Here is a 9,284-nt window from a genome sequence, read left to right on the forward strand (position 1 = left end):
TGATTGAATCATCAATCTCGTTGGTGACAATGTGTAGCGTGTTTGTACTTCTTATATATCAAATGATGTATTAATTGTTGTGTTATTAGGGTGTATTATTTTGTAAATTATCTTGGTCTAAATTATTGTTGTTGTTGATGTAGTTGTACATTATTGTCATTGTGGTCTAATAGTTGCTTTATCAAAAATATTATGATCTTCTTGTCTGTTATGCGTGTATAACTCAATAAATCAGATGGTTCTCTTGTTATTGTTGCAATTTTATGGTATGATAGTTGTGAAATTATGCTGAATTGAGTTATGACACTTATTTTTATTGGATAGTAGTATTGTTAAAAAATATAGTATATCAGTTGTAAAATGATATTAGGTTGATTATCAAATTATATCGTCATTGTATTTGTAAAAAGATATTGGTGTTGACATATAAAGTTATATGCTTGGTTGAAAATGCTCTCCTTTCAATATGATGTATCGCATTGATAATTAAGGTTATGGATATATTTTAGAGAACAAGATGAGGAAGTCCTTCCTAGTTTCATATCATTTAGACTACTCTAGGTCTATCAATCACTTTTGGGATGAAACCGGTTGACTAACCTAGGGCATTGTAAAAATCAAGAATACATTTTTGGCGGATGTAAGGGAGTCCCATGAACTCGTTTGTGTTGTCGGATATTGAGTATAAGTATCTTACAATTTGTAATGAGCTTCTGACCTCATCACTCGTGTTAGGAACAAGTAAAAAAAAAAAACTTGGGCTTGATAGAGTGTGTCGTTCTTGTGTTTGATGGCATGAGTGTACTCAGGAGATTGAATTGAGTATAAAGGATTTTGTTTGGAGTCATTTAGACAACTCTAGATCCATCAATAACTTTTGGGATGGAATCGACTGACAAATCTAGGTGTTCTGGCCAAATACTACGGATGGTCAAGCCACCAGTCAATGAACGACCCGACGTGTACGACCTCCTGGAAGAGCTCGATGAGGAAGATGATGGAAACTTGAAACACACTTTAGAAAGAGTTTAGACTGATATCGAGGAGTCCCGATAAGCTACTCCGACGCTCAAATTAGGGTTCTTTCAAAGAGATAGAGTGTAAAAAGGAAAGAAGATGATGATAGAAGAATTTTTTAAAGTTGAACCTGGAATAATACCTCATGCTAGGGTTCTTGTAGTCATCTGAAAGCATCTCCACGTTGGATAGCGAAACACCATTGTGGAAACCTACTAGGGGACCAGATTCGATAATCATTTTCTTTTGGCCTTATATATAGAAAGAATGGGTATCTGAGAGGACCAGGTCTGACACCCTCATAATCACTTGCTTATTCTTGAACTGTTGTATGCCCGCAGGAATATTAGCGTTCCCCCTTAGCAGACCCGTAGAAGATAGGGGTTCGTAGGATATGTAAAAGTGGGGCTTAGACCGAGATGACTAAGATGAGACTCAGGACCGAGATGAGACTCGAGGTTGAGATGGTGTGGCTGAGATGAGACTCGAGGCCGAGACGAGACTCGGTGCCGAGATGGTGTGGCCGAGACTTGGGGCCGAGATGTTTGAGACTAGATGGCTAAGACTGTGTGGCTGAGACGAGACTCGGGGCCGAGACATCCGAAATGAGACTTGAGATGTCTGAGACGAGACTCGGGACCGAGATGTCCGAGATGAGACTTGAGATCGATATGGCTGAGACGACGTGAAGGCCGAGATGGTTATGGGGTTTTGCCCAGGCTTCACTTAGGCGAGGTTCCTCTCCTTTGGGTTATATTGATGAGCACTGCCAAGTCAGTGCTAGGCTTGACTTTCGCTTGACTCTTGATATTAATCTAAGAAGGAGCCACATCACCCATTGCCCCCACATCACAAGCCCCTCCTCCAAGTATAGTCAAAGGAGACACAATCTGACTGACTGGACTATGTTTAACAATCTAACTTTCTCGCCCACCCTATTCATAGAATGGGTTTACGTGCAAAACCTGCATGCCAAGAGCGTTACTATAGCGTGACGCGTGGCACAATATTAATGGAGGGGAGAGATATGCGATAGTGATGCAGTAGGCATCATATCACATCCAATGGTAGGGTATGCTGGCGCCAGTACAGTTCCTTCATCAAATAGTAGTGCTTCAACCTATCTAATGAACCACCGTGCCTCTTCGTACTATGTACCTGCAGGTTGCTAATGATGATGATTGAGTGACTTTCCGATCCTTTGTCTACCTAATCCAACAGTGGAGAGCAAAATGCACGATCCATCAGTCTTGAAGCTCGACTGCGGTTGCGGTATATATTAGGTTGCTAAGAGGGATAGAGCTTGGATACTTAGTACTTTCTTAGCTCTTTGCCATTCTTCCTTCGTCGCCGTCTCCTTTGTCTTTGTTTCCTTTTTTGGTTTTCCTTTAGTGTAAGTTTCTCGCATCCTTTATCCTTCCCAATCTTTGTCTATGGCGGGCATAGAGATCGTAGATAGGTGGCACGAATCCTAGAGGTCGACCATTATCCCCACCGCCGTTGAGCGCCTCTGGGCGATCTTCTGTATTCCATCCGACCATGAGATTAGGGTTCCTTTGCCCGAACATTGACCACACGAGCCTCCCACCAGATACATCACCTTTTTGAAGGCCAGTTAGCCGGAGGACTACGATTTCCCGTCCCTCCTTTCTTTCAAGAGCTATCTCATTATTTCAAAATTTTCATGTCCTAGTTAGTTTAGAATTCCTACCGCCTGATTTGCAGCGCAGTCATCCTGTTTCACCCTTGCCAAATACCCTTAGAGGCCACAATCTTTCATTATTTGTTCTACCTTTGACAGACTAAACTAGGTGTCTTCTATTTAGTGGCCAAGTTCCGAAGCACCTTCCTAGGAGACTGTCCTTCCTCCCTCAAAGGATGGAAAAGTCGCTTCTTCTTCTTTAAGCCCCCACAACTATATACTTGGTCAAGTCCGTGGTTTGACAACCTTCCAAACCCCCCCATGTTAAGTGACTACATATTAGAGTCGGCTTATTTAGAGACACTAGCCATCCTTTCCAGGATGAAGTTCAATGCTAGAGTATTGGCGGAGAATGAGACTCTGCTATATCGAGCAGGGTTGAGCTCCGTCGAGGCACAACTGAATGTTCCGATAAGTATGGTTTGTTTTGCTTTACCATCTAACTTTCGACTGACTAACTGTCCTAATTTTTTTTTGTAGAAAAGCCATGTATAACGCCTCCATAAGCAAGCAGTTGAAGTGGCAACTGACCTTGGTGGTGAGTCTGCTGGCGCCTGGGGAGCAAACAGAGGGAACATCTCAGCTGGCAAAGTCTGCCATTCTTGTCGAGGTCAGCACGAAGGCACCAACGAAGAAATAATCTGCTACTCACTCCTCCTTGGATGGGTAGCACTTTCTTGAGGCCGGTCTGAACCATATCCACATAACATCAATGCACTATGCCTTGATCTCCACTAACCATTCTGACTTGATCAATGGTCGAGAATTTGATCTTTTGATAGAAGGTGGAGACTACGACTCAGAATGAACTAAGAGCCGATCTTCCCAATATAACATTGTAAGAGGAGGGGACATCAACCATTGTGAAGATGACACTTCGAGTTCACCTAAGGGGTTCCTCCCCTAAGGACAAGAACAAATTGATTTGCCCTAACGGTTGTACCTTGTGCCCTAAGAATCCTAACAATGCTGTGGACATGGGTCGCAATTCTTGTTGCTTGATTTGCATTCGATCAAAAGCATCTTTGTACAACATATTGAGGGCCTTCATCCTAACTTTTGTCGACTTTAATGCCATACGTTTCGAGTCGCCTCCCGTGAGCCTTCCTGGCACAATTGGAGTTACCATCCGAGGCGCCTCTGGAGATCATGTTGCTATCTCCCTGGTACGTAGCATTATCTTGTCTATCTTGGTGAATATTTCGCTACATAGCTTAAGGCTCTTTTCGACACTGATCTCGCTCATCACCATCAGCTTGGGGGCGTCTCAGTGCTGCTCCGAACGGCGTGGTAGGGATGCTGAGGGTGTTCCAGATCCATTCAGGGGGGAAGGGGCAGGGTCGACCGTATGCTGATAGTGTTGGTGTCGGAGATCATCACACCGGACATCCTGGACAAGAACACGTATGGTAGCTATGAGTGAGGTTCCTTTATTCTGATGTCATTCCTTTATCATGTGACTGACTTCCTGAGCCAATTGTCAGCATTCTGGGTGTCATGAGCATAAGATTGGTGACATGTGCAAAAACGAATCAGTTTCTCCTCAGGTTGACTCGAGCCTGCAACAAAAAGAAGAGTGAATTCTACTGCTTGGACTACATGCCCATCCTTATAGTTGAGCAACTTAGGTGGGGCTTCATTCTTTGATGAGAAAGGGGCAAGTTTTTTATCCAACCGAGGAGTGGTTCCTACATCAACCTTCTGGACCCGTTGGATTTCTTCCAAGTGGATGTATTTGGCGGCTCTCTCCAGCAACTGTTGGTAACTTCCCGATGGCTTCTTCACCAAGGATCTAAAGAAATCTTCCTCTATCAGCCCTTGGATAAAAGTGCTGATGAGGATATCTGAAGGAGTGGACGGAACGCCCCAGATGACCTGGTCGAATCGCTGAAGATATTCTCGCAAAGTCTCGCAATTTTTGTTTCAAGGTAAACAAATTAAGAGGCATTTTTAATATTTTTTCTGCTGACGAATTGATATAAGAAAGTGAATTTGAAGTCTCTGAAAGAATGAATAGAAAAAATGGAGTCATTTAAACCATCATTGGGCGGAGCTTGACAGGGTGTTCAAGAAAACCTACCACTTCACTCCATTGGTGTAACGATGCAACAAGGAGACGTTCTCAAAATGACATAAGTAGTCTTTCCAGATCCGTGGCCCCTGTGTATTCGCCTATTTGTAGTTGTCTGAAATGCGGAGGTAGTTCTTGCTTCAAAACTTTTCTGGAGAAGGGAGTTTCTTCGACCGCTTCTTCGGGAGGGGTGGGAGCTTTCCCTTTCTGATCACGCAACAACGCTTCCTCAGCCTGAGATTCATGGGAATCCTCCCGTGGTAGGGTTGCTTTCCTATGGATTGAAACCATCACAGGGGGAGCCTGACGACAAGAGATAGAGCTTGACTTACAGGATGAGCTTTGGCCAACGAGTGCAGGATCCTTGTGACTTATGGTTGTGTAGGCTATTGATGCCGCAGGGCCTTATGCATAGCCCTGTGGATCAACTGATCTAGATTCGCAGGTGTCATGGTTAATAGCTCACCATGGTTCCTTTTGCCGATTGAGTTGTGATTGTCAGTCGGTCTTCTTGTGTTAACCATCATGACGTCTTAGCTTAGAGTTTACCACAGACGATGCAAATTTGTTTATGGTCAAATACCACATATGGTCAAGCCACCAGTCAACGAATGACCCGATATGTGCGATCTCTTGGAAGAGCTCGATGAGGAAGATGATGGAAACCTGAAAGACACTTCAGAAAGAGGTTAGATTGGTGTCGGGGAGTCCTGACAAGCCACTCTGATGCTCAAGTTAGGGTTCTTCTAAAGGGATAGAGTGTAGAAAGTGTTGGGTTTTTCGTGCCGCAAAAACCGCTTTTGCGTGCGGAAACCACGAAGCCCCAAGCCACCGGATCCGTGCGAAAAATGAAAATATGCACATACAAGTTTTCTACTACAAGATCTACTCTAGATCTAAGAGTGTAAGACATTTACCCTCGATGCGTGCCCTTCGCGTATCCCGCTCTTCCGAAATGGTGCCGGATCTCGAGAGCGTCAAGTGCCGCTCCTCTACACGTATCCACTCGGACAAGAGGTGGAGAACCAAAACTCAAAGTGTGCTAGCACCTTAGAGAGCTTTGGCTAGCACTAGAGGAGAGGGAGAAAAGAGAAGAACTCAAGAGAGAAGGGAGAATTTTTCATTCACGTTGGAAAAAATAAAATCACCCAACGTTGAGAATGAGAAACCACTTTTCATCCTCTTGTGGTGGGCCACCACACACCATATTAAAACCAATTAATCCTATTAAAAAGCCTTAACACCCCATGAGTTACAAACCACAATTGTAACCTCCCATGAGGTGGCATTCATGATGATGTGGAGCCTCTCTATTGGCCATCACTTATGCCACTTCAACTCAAGGTCAATTGGTTAAGTCAAGCATTGACCATGAGGTGGCATAAGTCAAGTCAACATGGATGATGACATGACATAAAGTCAAGTCAACATGGAGGATGACATGGCATAAAGTCAAGTCAAACTTGACCCTCAAGTCAAGTCAAACTTGACCATAATGTCTTCCTTCTCAAGTCAAGTCAAACTTGACTTCTAATCTCCAAGGTTGATCAAATCAACTTCTCTAGTCTAATTTGGATTACACTTAACCCAATTTGATTCATCACATGAATCTAATCCTCTTGGTTCATCATATGAACCTAATCTCCACCCAATTGCCCTTTGAGTGTGACCCTATAGGTTTTTGTAACGTTGGCAATGCCCCTAAACCCATTTAGGGACATAAGCAATGAGAGGTATCTAGCAACACATCATTGCTACCCAAGTTACAAGAATGTTGAGATCCAACATCACCATTGTGACTACTAATTGTGACTCTTCACAATATATGACAATGTCCTTCTATCCTTGATATCATGATTGATTAAACCGAGGCATTGATGTGCGTAGGATGTATACATGTATTTATGCTTTATTTGCACATCTTTCTGAGTTTATTGCTAAATTCTTGTGTACATTGCATCCCATATTCATGCATTTAGGCATATATCTTGCATTTCCTAGTTCGGAGATTTGCTCGTGTTTTTACAAGTTTCAGGGTGGAAATTGGAGCGAAAACAGGCAAAACGGAGCATCATTGAAGATAAGGCAAGACAGGGCCGTGCCGATTATTTCTTCCTATTTTAGGAATATTAAATAGATTTAAAATTATAATAAAAGATTCTTTAGTTAAATGATAGAAGGGGAGTTGATGAAATAAAATAGGTGAAAAGATTCGTCTCGCAAAGACGAATTCACAAAACTTGTTTGGATCAAATCGGAGGTCGTTTGGTTAGTAAACCAAGTGAACCAAAATTTAACCCGGTTCGGTTCAATCGTTATAATGGGATTTAGCCGATAGTTTAGAATTAATTGGGTAAAGGTACTGTGCACTCCTCAAATAAACGCCGCGCGACATCTTTGCGCGCGACCGCGTCCTCCGAGTTCGACGGAACCGAAGCCGGAGAAAACGTCGGGAAGCAGCCTTTAAAAGGCCGTGCAAGGGAGGGGAGCGAGGCATCCAATCCGTCTCGAGCTGTGCGACAGCGTCACCGTTCCCTGCAGACCAGAGCCCCAATGGAGGAGACGCCGGACGCCGCCGAACCAAAATCCCTAGCCGAACTCCTCCGCCGCCGACAGTCGCCGACGCCGCTGGGCCGCCGCCCTTCGCCGCCGCCGCGTGAGAAGGCGCTGCCGCTCCCCTGCGACTGCCGACGCCAGCACCACCGAAGCGACGCCCTGCCGCTTCCTCTGTTTTGATCACCGACGAAGCCCAGCGCCGCCGTGAGCCGGCTGCCGCGTGGAGAAGGCCAGACCCGCCGCCACCGCCAATCCAACGCCGTCCGTGGAGAAGGAGCAGCCGCTGTTGTTCGCGTGGAGAAGACGCGAACAGATTAATTAATTGATTAATTAATTAATTGGATTAATTAATTAAGGTAAGTGATTAATTGAAGGTTATGTGGTAATTAATCTAGGTTAATTAGATTATTAATCTATGTTCTTTAGGTTGATAATTAGTTAAATAGTTAATAGTTAGTAACTAATTGTCTTAATAAGTTTAGCAAGCAATTAGTAATTAGATAATTAATTAGTTTAATTAATTAATTAATTGATATTAATCAGATGATTAATTGAGTTAATTGGATAAGTTTGATTAATTAAGATTATTAGATGATCAATTGATTAAATTACGGTTTGATTTTATAATGGATAGTTGATAACTCAGTTTAATGATGATTGATCTGTTTAATTACATATTAAGTAGTAATTAATAGGTTGATTAGTAATTAATTAGAAATAAGTAGTTTTATGAATTTCTTAATTAATTGGTTTAAATAGCAAGTATATGGTAAGTTAGATAATGGATAGTAGTTAGTTAATTAGGGTTAAGGTTTCATCAGTTAATTAGATAAATTGAAAATGATTAGTTAGATTGAGATAGGATTAACTCTTTACCCGGTTAAGTGATGAGGCTAGGATAATTTTATCATTATGGTTAAGTTATAGTTATGATTGTTGCTAGGTCACGAGGTAAGAGCACCTCGGAGGAAGAGCTCCGATTTCACAAACCTTAGCGTTAAAACCCTAGTGATTACCTCTCACCTGCAGAAGCTCCGTTCGTATGCATAAATCCATAGTTTTTACGAAAATTTATGTATGTATGTGGAGATTGTTTCTATTACAAAATGTTTATGAAAATAATTTACCTTGCAGTAATTATTGGATCGTCCATGGGTGGGTTCAGCCCCTAGGCTCAGATCGCCTAGTATATGCAAGGTTAAAGAGAAAAGAATGATTAAAGAAAGTATTTTACTTTTATGTGGCATGTGCTTGGACTCAGATCGTCCATGGGTGGGCTCCTAGCGCCCCTAGGCTCAGATCGCCTAGTAGTACCCTAATGGGTTCGGGATTAGCTACCTCGGATTCTATTTAGGGATGCGCGCATAGTTAGCACAATGCCGGGCCCACAGAAGGATGATTATTATTTTCACTTACTATATGTATAAGTTTTCAAAAGTTTATTACTAACTTGAAGTGAAAGTAGTTTTTTTAATATCATATTTAGTTCAGTCATGATTTTTGTCCATGTGCTTGTTATGATGCGTATACCATGATATTTATCTAGCTTATATGTTTCAGTAGCAATAAATTACAAGCATGAAATTATTTTCTTTTTCAAAAGCATGATTTTAAAATATGCATCATTTTGTGAGTAGAATGGTACTTACTAAGCTTTATGCTTATAGTTTTATTTTCCTTATACTGCAGATAAAGGAAAGAAAAAGTTTTAGGAAAAAGGAGGCAGCTGGAAAAGTGTTTGATGTGGTGTCGACGGAACCGCGGAATAAGATTAAGGATCAAGAAATTAAATAAATGTTTATTTTATGTCTAAGAATTATTATTTATTTCCTTGCTTCCGCTTGTTAAACAGAAAAGGATATTTTAAATTGTGTTATGTTATTTAAGTTAAAGTACATAACGTCTCCCTATTAGGATAAGAAAGAGGGGGGGATGTTA

This window comes from Curcuma longa, chromosome 8, assembly GCF_044706935.1.
Source record: "Curcuma longa cultivar G26 ecotype Majalengka, Jawa Barat chromosome 8, ITB_CL_G26_1.1, whole genome shotgun sequence".
Classification (NCBI taxonomy): Eukaryota; Viridiplantae; Streptophyta; class Magnoliopsida; order Zingiberales; family Zingiberaceae; genus Curcuma; species Curcuma longa.